Raw genomic sequence first — 20,059 nt, 5'->3', positions numbered from 1 at the left:
CGTGCTCTTCTCTTATTCACTCCTCACTCTTTGTTTTATGTTACAAATTTTAAAGTCACTAGTTTGAGAACATAAGAATACCACAGAAAGAAGGGTATTAGAAAACAGTAGATTTGGGATGTACCAAGTGTTCCAAAATAGAATTTCCATTTGAGGATGAATGAGAGAGGTGCTGACAGCACTCATACCTTAATAATGTATGTCCTAAGCAAATTTGATATTTTAAAATTATGAAGGAGTAAAACAGAACATTTTGATTAAGACTAATCATGGAAACAACTTAAACAATACGCAGAACATGTTATTTAAATTAACTAATAAATTTCTAACATGTTCTGCCTATTGTTGTGGGACAGCAAATAAGCTTGGTGATATCTATCACAGAGTACAGGAAGGAGGAAATAATTTTTCTCCCAAGGACTTCTGGGAATTTAGCCTAAATAGAAGTCTCTATATTTTTCACCCTCATTGTGGTAGACATGAGCTTTGTCCTACTATGAAGGAATTCCTCAGGAGCTGGACTCAACACAATAGGCCTTCAGGTCCTGAACACACAAAAAATTCTAGAAGTTCAATTATAATGTCCATCTGTTATCCATGAATATTTAGTAAAATCTTGTTAAAGCTGCAGCCTACTCCCAACTCTGCTGTAGAGACATATGATAAGGCTGCCTACATGCTATCGATATACCAAAAAAGAGTGTGGAGAGAAGTGAAACCAACTAGAAAGCAGCAACATCAGCCTGAGAAATCGGTCAATCATACACAAGAACTGATCAGCAGAGTGGGGTCCAGATATCACAGAATTTATGACACATGCATGGAGAGAGAGCAGGAAAAGAGTACATCTGTGGAACTATTACTTATATATGCAGAAAGAAATCATGTGGGACTCAGAACATTCTAATAAATTGGTGCCAAGGAAACTCTGAGTCTGTAGACTACACATCAAAGATAACTTGGATAATGTCTGTTTTGCCCATCACTGTAACTAGGTCTATAGAGAGATGCCTGATGTGTAAGAGAGACTAAATCCATATTTGCGAATGAATTTTCAAGAGAATAAAAAGTAATTGGGCTGTCAATAGAAATTTTAGCCACATGCTGGTGAGAGATAATAGACATAACACTATATAAGGAAACTGCAGTTTTCATAGCATTCTTTGTTTTCTCTGCAGCTGAGCACAATTCTATATGAATAATATTGGATTCTGCTAAAGATTTCTTCAGCTATATAAATGGATAATGTAGTCTGGTGGAGATATTGATGTACAAATAGAGTCATTTCCATTTTATTGGAAATCTTTTATAGTGGTAAAATCTATCATTACACCTTCTGCAAAGCTATATGTATTATTCTGGCTTTAAATATCATGATGTGTCTCAGAAGATTTAAACTTAATGTTTCAGTCTAAACTTTAGTTTGATTCCCTGTCAACAGGGTACCTCATTATAGATTAAATGTTTGTGTTTGTCTTTTTCCGTAACAGTGCCAAAATTCACTTCTAATCATACATGGAGGCCAAGATGGATGAGTAAAAATAGGGTTCCCCAGGTCAGGTTGGCAGTTATACAAGAAGTCTAGTTGGCCTTGGAAAAGGAATGTGGGGGAAAAGGGGGTTATATAGATTTAAAATAGAAACCGATCCCTATTCAAGTTTTGACCCTGGGAAAGAGTTCTATACTTAATGGTGCTGGGATCCTGTGTGTGATGAATCTAGAGCCAATTCCAATTCATTGCTCCTCTATTTGATTGTTACTTCTAGGAGTTTAAATTGCAAGTAATTTAAGTAATAAACATCATAAACTGTAAGCTAGGGAACCCATAGGAGGGGCAGTCTTGTTCAAGTTTATCATTAAAGAAGTTGGATATTCTGCTTGAAGAAATATGGTAGTTTGGGCAAGAGCTTCACAGTGATGAGTGCTATTTGTAGAACTGTTTGTGTTAGCTTTGCGACCGAGAATGTGTGTCAGTGGTCAATGGCATTCACAGAAGTGAAGTAACTTCTACTTTGAATCAACTTCTCCCTATTTGGAGTGGAAAAGAAAGAATAACCCCTTTGGATCACAAAAGTCTATGGGATTAATAAATATTTGAGATTGGGAGAACAAGAGAGACACTGTATGTACTTCTTACTAGTATGAAATATGGATTTTTGACTAATTTAAAAATATTATTTTTGTTATAGAATTTTCTTACATTTAATGATGATTTTGAACTCTAATATTGATAATAAGATGCTCTTTAATATAAATGTGAGAAATCTTCATTAAGTAAATGAGAAACTGATGTTTACAAAATTAATCATAGATAGATGTACAATAATTTTTAATGTGCATCACACAATTCACTCAATTTTTTCATAATTAAACGTATATTTGATAATTACATAAGTGGATGAGATAAAATATAAATTACAGTATACTATTTTCTATGAAAGACAAAATTACAAAATTTAATAAAAAATGTTTATTTTTACATTGCAGTTGGGATTTAACTATCATATAATGTCTTCAGTACAAATAATGTGATAAGAACTATGAAAACATACCTTACTATGGCTTTTGTAATAAGAATAATTGAGTCAATAAAATAGTGAATTTCCTCAGTGCATGGTTTAGATATGTTTAAAAGGATGCTAACCTTTTCAGATGACCCATCAACTACGTCTATCCTGAATTATTTTCCTGAGGATTCAATATTTGGTTCTCAAATTCTCACCCTCATACATCATCAACCTAAATATATATAACATTTGAAGCTAATTAAGAAGGTCAATCATTTCTGTGACTCATCCTCCACCTGCTTCCTAACAATTCCAACACCCACTGGTGGATGTCTTTGGTGTTACTCATGCCTGAATTTATTTATTTATTTATTTCAGATTAACCAAGGATGATTTATTTTTTATTTTTTGTTTATCTTTATTGTTGAAAGTATAATAGATATCCCCCTTTGTTTTTCCTCCCATTGACCCCTCTACCCCACATCTGCCTTCCCCCGCCCTCACCACACTATTGTCTGTGTCCATGGGTTATCCATATATGCATATAAGTTCTTGGATTAATCTCTCCCCACCCACTTCCCCACCCTCACCATCCCACTGAGATCCATCAGTCTGTTCCATGCTTCTGTGTCCCTGGGTCTATTTTGTTCCTCAGTCTGTTTTGTTTATTAGATTCCACATATGAGTGAGATCATGTAAAACTGAATTAGGAAGAATCAGAAAACCTGATCAGGCCAATAACAACTGATGAAATCGAAGCAGTAATAAAAAAAACCCCCAGCAAACAAGAGCCCTAGTCGGGAAGGCTTCACAGGGAAGCTTTCTAATTCTTTAAGTTGTAGGGTTAGATAGTTTACTAAAACTTGTTCTTGCTTTTTGAGGTAGGCCTACAGTGCTATGAACTTCTTACCCATGTTTGTTTTCAATGGTCACCGGCACTCTTCTTCAATTCATCATTTAATTAGTTGGACTGTGATTAGAACCTCCCCTCTTCTTCTGGACCTTCCTTTATATGAAAGTATCTGAGATCATAGGACTTTAGGGTGCATTTGAACCCCATTCTCATCCTATACTAGGAATGAAACATTTTGGAAGAATATAATCAATCGTAGACATGATTGGCATAGAAAAATTTTTTTTCATGGAATTTTCAAAGAAACTACCTGCCTCAATTACCGTTCCTAACTGGTCTTCTCTATAGCTTTTTTTGGACTCCAAAGTCTCTAATGTGCACACATAGTAGCTAGTGATATACTCTGTGCAAGGGAGGATCTTGCCATATTTGAGAACCCTATTTCTGTACCATAATCAAGCTGTGTTTGAAGTTTTTATCAAAATTCATAAAACACAGTCTTCTTATTGGGGAATGTTTGCTGACAAGTAGACTGTTTCTTTTATTGGGATAGAAGCCAATAAGGCCACGATGGATTCAGTGGGCATATCTGCAGTGTGTCTTTCTCCAGCCTAATAAGATTTTACTAGACTGACTTCCTCATGATTTGTCCCTAGGCTAATTCAATATTCTCATATCTGATTTGTCCTACTAGTTTGGGTGCCATATTTTTTGAAAATTACTATGAGATATTAAAAATATAAGGAATTTGAAAGATTAAAGCATGCTTGTATTTAATATGCTTAATTATGTATGATAGTCATTCTGCTAAGTCATAGATTTGTACCAATAAAGCTACATTTAATCTAATTTGTTTAAATCAAAATGAATACCTCTGTAAAAATTATATAAATGGAGGCCTTAAGGAGATGCTTCTTGTTTACTTTCTTTGTCTTGGTCAATATATAAATTTGCATGTTAAAATACATCATATGTCAAAATACAATAGAATATTTTATAAATTTTTTAATTACTAAAAATGTTAAAAAAAGTATTAAGAGTAGTAGTGTATGAGTAATAAGTATGATGGGGAATAGAGGAAAGGACTTCACACACATGATGGATAATGTTTAATGTTATTAAATACAAGGAAAGAAGGAAGCAGAATGAAAGAGTAAACAAATGATTGGATAGAATTTGCTTATGATTTTATTATTACTTGCTAAGATCTCATATTGTGGAAAACTCCACACAAAAAACTATTTGTTATATTTCAGTGTTTGAAATAAATTTTTAATACCCACTCCTGTTTATTCTTAGTCACCTTATCTTAATTATATAGTTCAAAACTTATAATATTTTTTCCACTATTGTTTTTTATGAATCAGTTAAAAATTATAGTCTAGCGCATTACTGGCTTTCACACTTTCCATTTCTGGCAAGAATAAGTTCACCTAACATTACATTACTCTGTGAGTTCTTATAAAGCAAACAGTCTTTATAAGAAATTGAAAAAAAAATGAATTACACCAATATTAATATAAATTTTCCTAAGAACCAAGATCATTTAGGTCTGTTCTTTTACCATGAGTCAGTCAAGTTGTTTCTGGAGTTGAGCAGGATATTGTCCAGTAACATAGGAAAAGTAAGCTAAATTATAAATTGTAATATATTACCACTTGCAAAAATACAAAATAATTGTCACAGTGAATTGGAATTAATGACTATTGAAATATATAATTTTTAAAATGTTAGAATTTAAGCAGTCTGGATAGTCACTGCCTGAAACCCCAAAACACTTGGTAGTACAGTAACACATGTTATGTAAATATGTTCAGTAAATTTGTGTAGGAGAATTGTGTTCACACACATGCATTTGAGCCATTAGTGAAGCATGGTGTCCATAATTTTCAAAGTTCCTCAAAGTGTGAATAATATTTTTAACAAATATTTACATTCATAATTTTAACATTTAAAAATAAATTAAGATATGAAAACAGTAATACTATCAGTGATGCTTTTATGATAACTTTCCCCTGGGTATTGCCTTTGCCCTTTCTCACACTTAACCTCCAATATCTGACTTTCCCATTGCTGGCATTCCTCAGATCTCTGCCGTCTTTGACTGACTAATAATACCTCCAGAGCAGACACTTCAAAGCTGACCAAGTCACCTTGGCAGGGGCAGGATTTGTGGACTGGGTTGCTACTCTATCATGTTATGTGGCAGGACTGCTTCATTGGGAAACCCTTAAACAATTTTTATTTATGTTTTTGATTGCTGACTTAAATCCAGTTCCAATATTCTTGGAGCAAATTTGGAGAAGTAGCCCAGAAGGAGTATCTCTTGTTTTCTTATGTAGACATATTAATTTCTCCTTTTGGAGGTTTTGTATTCCTACTCTTGTTCTTCAGTCTAGAGCCCTTTATTTCTACTTCTCTAGAGAAAGAGTCGTATTAATCCTTTTATTCCTCCAAAAGTCAGCTTGCATATTATCAGTATTTCTAAAATGGAATCTATGCCCTGCAGGGATCGCAGGTGTTTATATAAAAGCTTTTAAGTGAAAGCAAAGAATGAAGTAGTAACAGAGTCTTAGGGCACGTTGGATATAAGTTCAACATGGATTAGCCACAATTTTGTTTCGTAGTCTTTTGTTGTTATTGTTATACTCTTTGCAGAATTACAAATTGTATAATGGCAGACTGGCAGTGCTCAATAATTAACACTGTTGAAAGCAGCCCTAAACTAGCGATTGGCATGAAAAGGTGCTTAAACAACCCAGTTCTCTCCGTGCAAATCTGGGTTGAATGTTTTACACTGGCTCCCAGGTTAGCATTTTCTGCTGGGTTAAGTTCCACTCATATACAATGGTAGCTACCTTGATAATACAAACTTCAGTCACTCCCCTCCTCATTTTTTAGCCCTGACTCATGTTCTGTTACCCCTCCCCCCAATTACTTTACTTGGTATTTTTGTCTCAGGCTCTCTTCTGGAGAATCCCAATGTAAAACATCACTCTATCTTTTCCCCTTCTAAACTCAACCCAATCACTTCCTATTTCTATAACAAGTAGAAATATCTCTTGACCTTTTAAAGGTCAAATCTATAGTTGTAACTTAAACCAAGTTTCTAAAGCATCTGGTGTATATGTATTAACAGCAGCTATATGATTAACTCAAAAACCTTGCAGCATATGTAATCAAATTGATGGATTTTAGTCTATATTAAAATATTTTATTTACATGCTAGCATATTACTAGTTTAACTTTCTTGTAAGAACACATTTGCTTTGTAGGTTTTCTCCTTTGGTGGGTAAAACACTGAAATATAAAAATCAGGAAAACTGTTGTATGCTTCCTTAATATTTTATTACTGTGTAAATAAAACTCATAGGATTTAAGAAATTAACAAAGATGTTTCCTCAACTTAAAAGAGCCTTTGTAAAGTCCTCATTTTATTTTGTACAAGTGAACATGGATACAGCATTTTAAAGTATGCTTTATTCTTGTATCTCAAAGAATATTTTTGAAATTTTATTGTGTCAGTTATAAAGATGGGAGCCAAAATGGTATATCAAAGATACAGAACATGTTAATGAATTTTTTTTTGCAAAAATAACCGATATATCACAAGATGAAAGTTTTCTTAATTATTTCATAAACACTTTCTTGATATTGATAATAGTATATTTTAAATCCAATAAGATTAATACCAAGAGACTTTAATTTATATTAATGTGTTACTCAACAATTCACTTTGAAGTGATTAAGGCCTATTAGGAGATGCAACAGTTTATATTTTATGTGTTTGAAGCTGTGGAATTCATTCAACATATACTTATCAAATGATTACTATGAATCAAACACTTCTCTGAGTCTAAGAATATTCAGTTTTTACTAACTGCTATAATAAACAGTTGAGTTTAATTGTGTTAAACAGAAAAGGCATTTGTCTATCAGATGCCCAAGGATAATTCTCAGTGTTGGTATGGGTGCAGGAAAAAAAATCTTCACACCACATTTTAAATATAAATTGGTTCAAAATTTGCGAGTGAAGTATCACAACATATATCCAAATTTTTATAAATTATTTATAACCTTTGGCATAGAACTTCCTTTATCATAAATTCATCCCAAGCAAATACTTATAAATGTGTATATATTTACATACAAAAGATATTCTGAATCATCACTTAGAATATTGAAAAAAATTGAGTAGTCCAAAAGTCTGGTAATTGACTACTGTTCAAATAATATTGATAAGAGTAAGATATTCTATAGCTATTAAAATCTACTTTGGAATATTCATAATGAGAACATTAAGGTATATGGAGAATAAAATATTGTTAAGAAATTGTTTGTGATCACATAAAAATATATTTTTTAAATAGAAGATAAACACCAAATTGTCAACAATGTTTCTTTCTGAGTACTATTTGAAAGTTTATTTCTTAAAATGTACTGAGTATTTTTGGACAAATTAAATCCTCCATGAGTTTACATTATTTTTGAAATAAAATGTAATGTTATGTGAAATAATATATAGGCATCATAAATTGTTCAAGTTTAAAGACAATTTTATTATTGACTATATAATATAATAGCAGCTAACAAATACTGTGGGTTTACTTGGGACAAATAACTTCATTAACAAATTTATCATATTAGGTCATTAATCTTTATAATAAGCCCATGAAGAAATATGTCATGCTTTTTTTTTTTTTTTTTTTTTACAAATGAGAAATCTGAGGCTTAGAGAAGTTAATTGCTTAAGTACATCTGACTTCAAAGATCATTAGTTTGGCTCCAAACAACTATATTTTCACAGCTGTGGTTATACTTAACTAACAAGTCTCAACTTTTGTCGAACTATAGTTCTAAAATAACCTTAAAGCATCTACTTTAAATTTTCTCTTCAATTATTCTTTTTTAGTGTGCATCTAACCTGCATCTTAAGCCATTCTAATTTTAATATATGAAGTTCTTCAAAATCTATTTCTGCCTGCTAACTTTTGTTCATGGTTCATTCTTTCCTTGTCTATTGTCTATTTTTAAATTCTGAGCCCATATTTCATGAATCTTTATGAGAATATTGAAGTGTTTGTATTGAGGACGATTGAGGAAACCAGACTACATATTGAAAGCTATTTTTTAAAAATATTTTAAAGAATATTATTACATTTGTTCACTAAAATTCTACTTGCATGAAGAAAAGGTTGTAGCACCTACCAGCTGGAAGTCAGATGTCTAATTCACCTTAGGTTTTAACACACTAGTCTGATGGGGTTTTTTTTTGCTTCATAATTACAACCTGTGGTTATATTTCTGCCCACCCCTATACTACACATACTTCACCCAGATTTTGGGAGCATTCAAAGAATCTTAGACCCATAGGTAAACAAACATAAGATTTATTTGAATAACAATTCAATATATATTTCGAAAGTAAGAAGAATCAAGATATATCTTAAAATAAATTCAGATATATTTTGGAAAGAGAAAGACATATATTTGTTCAAAATAGTTAAGGTAGAATGACATTGATGGGATAAAGTATTGTTTGTTTGCTTTTTTCCAATAGTTATATTTGAAAAATTTAAATTTTTGTTGGGGGTTACTGATTTTCCTAATTGTTCCTCCCATGTGTGTATGTATGTAAAAATCTATTATATACCTGATATAATGGATTCATGATGATGCCTGCCCAGGGATTGTGATTGTTCACCATGACTATAAGAGACAACTGAAGGAGGTACAAAAGGTGATTGGTAGGAAAAGATCTTTCTACCAGCTCTTAGCAAACTGCAATCCTGAACAGTGCAAGAACAAATGAATGTTACAGTCAATGCTAGCCCAGGGAACTGTTGGTTTGTAACACTAATCCTAAAGATGTGTTTCCATGCAGCTCTTCAGACTTTATGGTGGTTTTCATTAGCAGTTGTAAATGCTATGAGGTTTCTCTCTTTTACTTTCCAGTTTAGCTGCCAGAGAGCTGTAAAAAATACTGTTTCCTTCAGGCTTCCAGGGTTTAACATGTCCTCTGGGATTTGCAGAAGAAGGAGAGTCACCTTGTTTTGATGGTGGTGTGGACATGGTTGTTCCAGGCAGTTTTTTCTCCTTAATTTTTTTCTATAAACAAATCTCCTCCAGCATTGGCAGCCTGGCAGCTCACATTCAAAGAAATAGTCAATGAAGAGAGCAACTGTGATTTTAGCTACTGGGTGGTAATGAGCTGAAATGGGTTTAATCCATCATGGGGCTCGTTCCTCCTCATCTTTGTATCTACGGCCTACATTTGTTTTGACAATTGGAGAGAACTTTAACTATATGCAGCTGGCTTTCTTATTTTGTTTTTGTTTTGTTTGGGGTTTTTTTTGTGGGTTTTTTTGGCAATTGCCTTTCTCTACTACTAATAGGAAAGCTAGTTACATCCCCATGTATGAAGAAGATAGGATCCATGGAAACTTGAATTTTGCTTTTAATGTTGATTCCCTAATTTCAATAAGAGAATGAGGACTGTCTTGGACCATTTCCCCAGATTCAAGTTATTAACATTACCTATTTACTTATAGAATATTATTCCCTGCCCACATTGTCTAATTCTTAGGATAAGTAAAAGTCATTCTCCTTTTAACTATAGGACTTGAGAGACTCTAAGAAAAAATAATTTTAAATCATTTGAATTATCAAAAACCACCTGCATGCTTTCTTATTACTATGATCATATAACTTCACAAAACAAAGTGATATCCAACTGAAGTTTTGATATTTTTGATTGACTGGAGATCACCACATATTGGTTCATTCTATTAAACATTTCTTGACTGTAGAAATGCAAGATGTAATTATATTTAGTTTCTCCATTCCTCATTGATACAATAAATGAGTTTAGGATATTAGAATTGTTCAATAACTCAACAGAAATACATTTAATTTGGTCATCTTCTTTTAGAAGATCTTGTTAACTTTTTCTGTTTGTGTTCTTATATACTTATGATTTTTCAGATATATGATATGTCAGTCAACTTCTCCCAGTAGTCTTCTTTGGATGTTCAAGTTGTCTCAACTTTGGCCACTGGAAACCTTCTTTTATTGACTCCTCTGTCCTTTAAACATGATCCCATTAATCTTTGAAAGTTTCATCGCTTTATGGTACAACAAAGTATTATAGACGTACCTTGTTCTTTTCAAGCTCAGAGACTGAATTAGCCATCCTTTTTTCCAAAGGACTCTGGTTCCTTCTAGTGGGAAAATATGATTAGAGACCAGAATCTATGCACTAGGATGCATTGAATGAGTGTATATACTACCAGAACATTTCTTTAAACAGAGATGGAAAAACATATCATTTTAAGTAATATATTTTTTAATGTAAGCATTTTTATATACAAAGAGCATTTAGAAAATATGTCAATTAAAATTATATGTTTTATAATTTATTTCCAATTCAGTTCTAGTAGAACTTTGTGTATATAAACCTTTACCCATAAACATTTTTTTTTTTTTTACTTTATATTGGAAATCTAGCTTCCTAAAAAATGAATATTATTACTTTTTTTAATAAATCTAGAAAGTAGTAAAAATAGTAGTATATTAAAGCAAACAATGCAATTACTGAAGGATGTTCAAAGTTTCAGGGTATTTTCTTTTGATTTATACTGAATTTGAATAAGATCCACACTTTGATTATTTGTTTTTAATCTGTGTGGATATGTGTAGAATTAACTACTGGATTATTTGGTCAATTAATTCAGTTTGATTTCAACTTGATGGGATTCTAAATGTCAGTTTTAAGTTCCTAGAAGATAAAAGCTTGGCTCTTCTAGTCTTCTTGAAGGAAACTGTCTGAAAAAAGAAAGAACAGTTTTCTCTACCTTGAAATAATAAAAGCAACTTAATTTTCAAAATTACTTAAAATAATTTAACTTTAATAATTTAACCAACAGCTAGTCTCTCTGTGATGACTTAACACATACTTAGAAGAACAAGATTCATATATATATTTTCTAGCTGAATTAACCAATTATTGTCTCTTGATTTATTTTTAGTAATACTAAAATTTATGTATATTTATATTTATGGAGCTAATTATTTGATGTTATTGTTCTAAAGCCTGTCCTTTCATGGCATTCTCAACTTATTATAGCAAGCAATGTCTTGCTATGCCAACATTCAAAACATGTAAAGATAAATTTTTCTACCAGTTAATATTATCTTGACTCAATACTCACCAAATTTTAAAAATTTTCTGCAGAGGAACTAAGAAAATACCAGTGTATTAGAATTCTGTATGATTATCAAAGAACTACCTATTTATATACAGATACTTGAAGTTTTGCCCAAAATCTACTTTTGACTCCTTGTTAAAAATCCAGATCTAGCAGGGCTGGGCTAGGCTTAGCAGTTGAGCATCGACCTAGGATCCAGGAGACTGAGGTTCGTTTCCCGGTCAGGGCACATGCCCGGGTTGCGGGCTCAATCCCCAGTCGAGGGTGTGCAGGAGGCAGCCGATCAATGATTGAGGTCTCTCTCTCTCTCTCTCTCTTTTTTTCTCTCTCTCTCTTGCTTCTTCTCCCTAAAATCAATAAAGGTACTTTTAAAAAAAAAATCTAGATCTATCATGCACCTGCACACACACACTATATAGTATATAAATATCTTTACTTTGATTATTGTTATATATAGTATAGCTATTCAATTTCTCAAAAGCCTTTGAGTTTTTATAAATATTTATAACTTACTGCTATACAAATTTACATTTAACAGAAGAAATTAAGAATTTTATTAAACATGGAATATATAAAAATGAGCTTCAATTGGCAATTTTTTTTAATCAATGAGCATAAGACAGATATTACACTTTTGAATCATACCTAAAAAGTTCACTGAAAGATATACACAAATTGCAGATTATCTTGGACCTATTAGAATAATTTATAAAAAATTCCTTTTTCCCCCTCATTCAAATGTAATGCAATATTTTGCATCACATTTATATAATATCTCAGTTTTTTAATTTAATTTTTAAATATATCTTTATTGATTTCAGAGAGAGGAAGGGAGAGGGAGAAAGAGAGAGAGAAAAACATCAGTGATGAGAGAGTCCTCACTGATTGGCTGCCCCCTGCACGCCCCAGACTGGGAATCCAGCCTGCAACCCGGGCGTGTGCCCTGACCAGGAATTGAACCTGTCTCCTGGATCCTAGTTCAATGCTCAACCACTGAGCCATGGCCGGCTGGGCAGCTTTGTTTATTATAAATAAATTCAAGTTTTAATGTACTAAAATATGCCATATGTACTGGAATATATTTGTTTTCCAATGGACTGTTTTGTTTTTGTTTGTTTTTTCAATTGTTATAATTTGATTCCTCAAATTGACCCAAGGCCAACATACATTCAATTGGCCAGTGGCTATTTTTTATCTTCAAATTTTTCTTTTGCAACTTAAAATTCTGAGAAAAACTCTGACAACATTTTTATATAGTCAAATTTGTATAAATTTCAGTTTTATATTTAGGCATTACATGTCATTTTGTAATTTTTAACTAGATATCAACAAACCACATCAGTAAACTACAAAATAATTGTATTTTATACTTGTGCTATGTTTATCTTGTTTATTTGGAGGGATTTGTTTTCCAAACAGATATTACTTAAGGCTCTAAAATATGTGGATATAATTTTTCATCCAACAAATTAAAATATTTTGAATATTCCCATTTTTAACATCAAACTTCTCTTTGTAAAGTTGAGTGTACCTTTACAAGTTAAAACAGAGTTGCTTATCATTACATATTTAAATATAGTATTATTTAATGCCTCTTGCTAGACTAAAAGTATTATTCATTTATTTATTTTTATCCAAATGGTCCTTTATTGACTAAATTAATCTTAGGAAAGGAAGTTATCATAATCTGTTTCAACATAGAGTTCAGACATTAATGGGTTTTTATTAGTAATGTGGACTTTCTCTGTAAAGGATATTTTTCCGCAACATGCTTCCCAAGTTTTTGAGTAAAGTAAAAATAGTTTTAAGAGCTTAATTTTACATTAAAACAATTTGATAGATATTTCCTTGCATCTTATAAAGGAGGAAATATAAAAACTCATCAGAAATTGGTACAAAGGTTGTGGAGTTTTTTTAGGAATAGCAGTACAATCTCAATTTTACTGAGGTATGTTGGTATTGTCAGTGTTCTGATGGACAATTTTTTTTTCAATAGCTATAATTTTCCTATGTAATATAGGGAAGGGCCTAGGACCTGCAACATCTTTAAAGGTTATTGATGTAAATAAGGTATAAAGAAAAGGGGAAAAAATACACTTTCAAAAAATTTATGTAGTGGTATTTTTGCCCATAGGAATGTATTTTTTAATTGTTTTTATTTTAATTTTTTTATGTTGTTATTGATTTTTAGATGGAGATGAAAGAAGAGGGAGAGAGAGAAACATTGATGATGAGAAACATCAATCAACTGCCTCCTGCACACCCCCACTGTGGATGGATCCCTCAACCTGGGCATGTGCCCTGACTGGGAATTGAATCTGCATGGTACATGGGATGACACTCAATCCACTGAGCAATACCAGCTGGGCATATGTGGTTTTAATAAGAGTGTTGTTCTTTTTTTAAGAGTGAGAGAACAGCTCAACAACACGCCCACAAGTACAATTAGTGATCACTCATCCAAAAATATTAAATGGGAAAATTCCAAAGATAAATAATTCTTAAGTTTTAAATCATGAGCCGTTCCAAGTAGAATGATGAAATCTCACACCATCTCGCTCGATTCTGCCTTGAACGTGAATCACCCCTTGTCCAGCATATCCACAATGTGTATACTACCTTCCTATTAGTGACTTAGTAGCCATCTCGGTTATTAGATTGACTCCCACAGTATCACAGTGCTTGTGTTTGTCACCCTTATTTTACTTAATAATGGCCCCAAAACACAAGAGGAATGATGCTGGTAATTTGGGCGTGCCAAAGAGAAGCTATAAGTCTTCCTTTAAGTGAAAAGACATGCACGTACAATCATATGCTTTGTAACTCTCCCTGGCTTCAGGCATATGTTAAGGGGCTTGGAACTTGCGGCCTGAGAAGAGGAGACTGCTGTAATGGGAAGATGGTTTACAGTGGGCCCTTCCCTGTGAGACTCTGACTAGAGTCAGGAAAGATGACCTAACATTTCAGGGTTGAGGACAACAGTGGGGCGAGGACTTGAGGTGAATAACTTAGACTCTTGGTGCAAACTCTTTTGATGCTTTTCCTGAAGACGGGATGGGTCTTTCAGATCCTTTAATGAACAACCAAACCATTGGCCTGGACAGAAGAGCCCCAAAAAAGCAAAAGCATGTTAATGAACAGAATGAAATAGCAACTCACGTTAATGTTGCATTCTCAGTGGCCAGCCTAGGTGTGGGGTACACAGTTTTGATTCTCAGAGCTCAGGTGGTGTGGCACAAAAGCTGCCACAGGCAATATTTTGTCAAATGAGAAAAACTGCGTGTTAATAATACTAAAATTTGAATTTCATATTCAATTAACTTTCAAGTCACAAATATCATTCTTCCTTTGATATTTTCATACATTTAAAACATAATAACCATTCTTAGCTTGCAGACTGGACAACAGATTACTGGATAGGGGGCCATAGATTGTCAAAACTGATTTAGAGTGCCAAAGGGAATACAGTATATATGGAGTAGAATATTTGAAGTTTTTTCAAGTTTAATTTTATATTTAGAAACTATGACATAAAATCCTTCTTTTTTGGAGGGAGGAGAAGTTCCATCTTTAATTAGTGGAGAGGACATGTTGCATTTTTCCAGAGATATATTTTGCTTTTTCCAGTCAATTCTAATTGCTATAAACATGAGGCCACCACAGATTATTGCTCAATTTGGTGATGCTCAGATTAACCACATAGTATAAATTTGCACACTAGCAGAATGTAGGCTTCTGCTTATAAAGTCCTAAGGTAGTTTTTTATTTTACAAACTGGTATAAAGCCTGCGACCACGTACATCACTATTATTTGTGTGGCTGGGGTAACAACACAAATGTAGACCAATGGCTTGCAATCCACTCTTCTCTTTCAAAACCTAGTCGTGTCTGTACAAGGAAGGACCTTGCACACCATCATATGGTCAACAGAACAGTGTAGCGCATATCTCTTAAGCTTCATAAACCCCACCCCACCTACAGCAAGCCTAGATAGTGTGCTCTGCCTTGAGGGTAAAGGACCAGAAAAGAGGCTCACGAAAGGCCCAGAATGCAGGCTATCACTATTGGACATGGGGTTCTAGGGTCCTGACATCAGAATGTGGCATGGATTCTGGAAGATTCGGTCCCCTTGGTCATGTAAGCTTCTTGCTCCAAGAACTAGAATATCACTTTTTAATGTATATGTCCAGGGAAGGGAACAGCAATCTAAGGACATTACTGGTTGATACAATTTACCAGGTTGTTTCCTTTTGCCCTGAGGCAAATTGCACCTAGCCTGTCTTCACACCTAGGATATAACTTTGGAGGGTCCTCTTCCTATGAAATGGTACAATCCCCACCATAAATGAAACATGCATTTCTTCTCTGTCCAATATCTACATCTTCAAAGCTCAAAAATTCAGATATTTGTAAATGCTCCTGGGGTTTGAGTACTCAGTTATCATTGATTTTAAAGTTATTTTTTGCAAAAGAAATTTCCTTGTACCTTTTTCTTAGCTATGAATTTAATAGAATATATGTTGTAATATATTCATAAAATGTAGGTATATTTCAGAGTGATTTTAAATTTTGTTTTACCAAAACATCAAATTTATCAAGCCGCTAAAAGTAGAATTCCCAGTTTCTTATTCAAACCACTTTTGATATGCATTATATAAAATGTATACACCCATTCCTTTTTTGCATTCTTAGTTTGAGTTTTCTCTTTCCAATCTGATTTTCAAATAAAGAGATATTGTTTTGGAAGCAAAGTAATAATGGTCCTAACTCAACATTTTTATTTTTGTTTGGCAGGAGATTATTTTTAATATTGATTATATTTCTAAATAATTAAATACAATAACTTATTTTCTTCTTCTATGTCTGCTTTTAGTTTAATAATATTTATCTTCAGTGTCTTCATCCTAGTCATGTCTTCCTGCTAGAGGAAATTAGATTGCATTATATTTTTTTATAAGAGTAAATTGGCTTTATTATAATTTCCAGTTTATGAGGATTAATGTTTTATTTTATTTTTCTCATAAAGATTGAAATTCTAAGTTTATCTGGTTTATGTAGCAAAGGTAATTATACCAAATATATTGCTTAGAAAAAATAGCTTTACAATAACTCTCAGTTAACATATTTTTATGTCTCTATTTCACAGCAAGGAACTCTTTTCATTTTAGAGTTTGTAGTGGCAATGTTAAAAAGTGAATTTCACTGTTATAAAGAATTCATTTGAAAAATAAAGACACGCTTTATAAAGCAGCTGGAAATACACAGCTATGTGTAGAGATAGCAACTCTGCAAGCACCGTGTATTCTTACAGTATATGCATATTTTAAAAACTGAACAAAAGGAAAACAAACTTGAAGTCCAAGAGCAAATGTATAGAATTTTTAATTTGGAATCAGTTTTGAATTATAGATATAAAATTTTAAATACAGTGAACCATATAGTTTTAGGAGAGAATTTTTAATTGAATTTATTGGAGTGACATTGGTTAATAAAATTATATAGGTTTCAGGTGTACAGTTCTATAATGCATCATCTGTACATTATGTTGTGTTCACCACCCAAGTCAAGTCTCCTTCCATCACCATTTAGCCCCTATACCTTCTTCTATCTCGGCCATCCCCTTTTTTCTCTGGTAATCACTATATTGCTGTCTGTGTCTATGAATTTTTGTTTTCTTATTGCTTAATCCCTACACCTTTTTCACCCAGCTCTCCAGCCCCCCACCCCTCTGTCAGCTGTCAATCTGTTCTCTATGAGTTTGTTTCTAGAATCATTGGTTACATTAACAACTTAACAACAAGGCTCATAGTAGCAAGAAAAAGGAAGAATGTTTAGTTTTAGAAAAACTTACTGTCTCATTTCCTCTATGGTCTTACATTACTTGAGAAATTAAGTAGTTTATAAACATTAATTTACTATAAAATATTCTAAACAAGATACTTTATTCCTGAATTGACTCTATATGGCTTGCAATTAGGGGAATTTAAGTATATAATTGTGGTTCACCCTTTAGTCACATTTAGATCCCTTTTTCTGAAATCTATTTGATGTAGATCTAGTAATAAGGTAATATTTGTGAAAAATTTGTTCAGTCAACATCTACATAATTATAAACTAGTCCTGTTTTTTGAACTGTCAGCAATGCAATTTTGGTCTAGCCCTGCCCTCATCATTTCTGACACTCTACTTTTCTCTTTAAGCTCCAATAATATAAAAATCTGCACATTCCATTTAGTTTCTTCCCAATGCACCATTGCTCTCACTGTCTCCTTTACCTGTATTGCTCATCTCTCCACCCTTCTCATTCTCTGTTTATATGTCAGTTTTCTCTGCTCTCAAGTTGCTTTGGGACCTATTTTAATTGTGCCAGTTATTACTAAAATAAGCTACTATTTGAAAGTGAGGTGATGTTTATTTCAATGATTTTTGGTTATGGATAAAAGGACAGAGGCTGGATCAAATTTAGTGATACCAGGGCTGTGATTATGATAAATAAAAATCAATTTCTCTTCCCAAACCCCCAAGCTTCAGAATGTGGCAGCTAATCACCAACTCTCAGAGAAACAGAGAAAGGGGGAGAGAAAATATAGAAGAAGATTTCTGATATATGTTTCTAGAATAATATTAAAGAGCTCTGCTCTATTTTATTGGGGATATTATGTCTAAACAGGAAGTCTTTTTATTATTATCTTTATTGTTGAAAGTATTACAGATGTACCCTCTCCTTTTCAAAAAACAACTTCAGTTATGTCTTTGATGTCTTTTTCTTTGTAATGTCTTTACTGATTTCAAAGAGAGGAAGGGAGAGGGAGAGAGAGAGAAACATCAATGATGAGAGAGAGTCATTGATCGGCTGCCTCCTGCACGCACCCAACTGGGGATTGAGCCCGCAACCCGGGCCTGTGCCCTGATCAGGAATCGAACCATGATCTCCTGGATCCTAGGCTGATGCTCAACTGTTGAGCCACACCAGATGGATTGTACCCCTTTTATTGATTAGCAACAAAATTACATTTTAACAAAAATGTTCACAATGTATGTATCCATTATCTTAACATAGTTTAACATATTTTACCTGTACCAATTTTTTTATATAGATTATTTTTCAACAACTTCTGTAGAATGTAATGAACTAGAGCAGCCTTGTAGAATTTCTATGGCAATGACAGTTTCTCTAAGAAAATAATTTTGTACACGTTCAAAGGTACGAGATAAATATGTCTTCACCCTTTAAAAGGGAAACAGATAATATAGCTAAGATTAGAAGGCAGGAATTTAATAATAACTAGAAAAGTTGAACTAATATTCTTTTTCTGATCTCAAGTGTATAGGTACAGAACAAGTAGATATTGTGAGTCAATTTTCTTGGAAAACTATTTTTTAGCTTAATTCTCATTTCTTTTCATAGGTCTTGAAAAATGCAGTTCAAATTTTGCAGTAGTTCATGTTTCCTGGTTATATTACTTATATTTCACGTCTTATTGAATATTTTTTGCACAATTATTTTCCTCCTTATGATTCAATATAAAGAAGTTATGTTATTCCTCTGGGTAAACTTATGCTCATGGGATCTTATTTCAAGAAAACAATAAAAGTTTGCCTTTTACTTTTTGATGCTCTAGAGATCTTAAAAACTATGAAGAGTAGTCCAGTTAGGCTATGGGAACATAATTTTATATTCTGCATATATTTTTAAGAAGACTTTCCTTCAGACTGTTTTTCACCTGGATGCCCCAGACATGTCCAGAGAAATACAGACTAAAATATTAATTTTAATAGAACCATTGATTTAAGAACATGCACAATTATAAAATAGCTTACAACGATTATACTGGATGATTCAACAGAGTCAATATTTGCTCATTAAACCACTTATCTATCTTTCTATTCATCTATCTTCTTATTTATCTATCAATTATCTAGCACCAATTATTGAAACATGTTCTTCCATGTATCATAAAATGCACTGATATTTTAAAATTCTAACTTATAAGAGTACTAAGAGTGCGTTCAATAGGAATTTTATTGATGACAAGGCGGTTTTGTTGTTACTTGAGGAATTATTTACATCAGTGAAAATGAAATGCACAAATCATGACTCCAGCTGTGTGCATATGAGCGTTATCTTTTCGCTATGGTTCCCATGATTGAAAATATACTGATGTTAAAAATATTGTCTATTTCTAGACTCTTGATTGCGGACCATTGATCTTTTTGCTTACCTCTATGCTAAAGGCATACTATATTCATTAATACAACTTAAGTCTCGGATTTACATTTTTATCAAATTTGGGGAAGTCAATCCTTATCTTTAAATATTTTTTCTGCTCAAATCTCCTTCCGTCTTCATCAAACATTTCAATTACACTTATATTAGTCTATTTAAAACTATTCACATTAACTCTGCTTTTCTTTATATTTTTTGTATTTTTGTTCTCTCTATGCTTTATTTTAGGTACATTCTACTTTGAGTACTAGATAATACATTTTGT

The sequence above is a fragment of the Miniopterus natalensis genome, chromosome 1 (genome assembly GCF_054644295.1).
Source record: "Miniopterus natalensis isolate mMinNat1 chromosome 1, mMinNat1.hap1, whole genome shotgun sequence".
Classification (NCBI taxonomy): domain Eukaryota; kingdom Metazoa; phylum Chordata; class Mammalia; order Chiroptera; family Miniopteridae; genus Miniopterus; species Miniopterus natalensis.
This window is presented reverse-complemented; position numbering follows the sequence as displayed.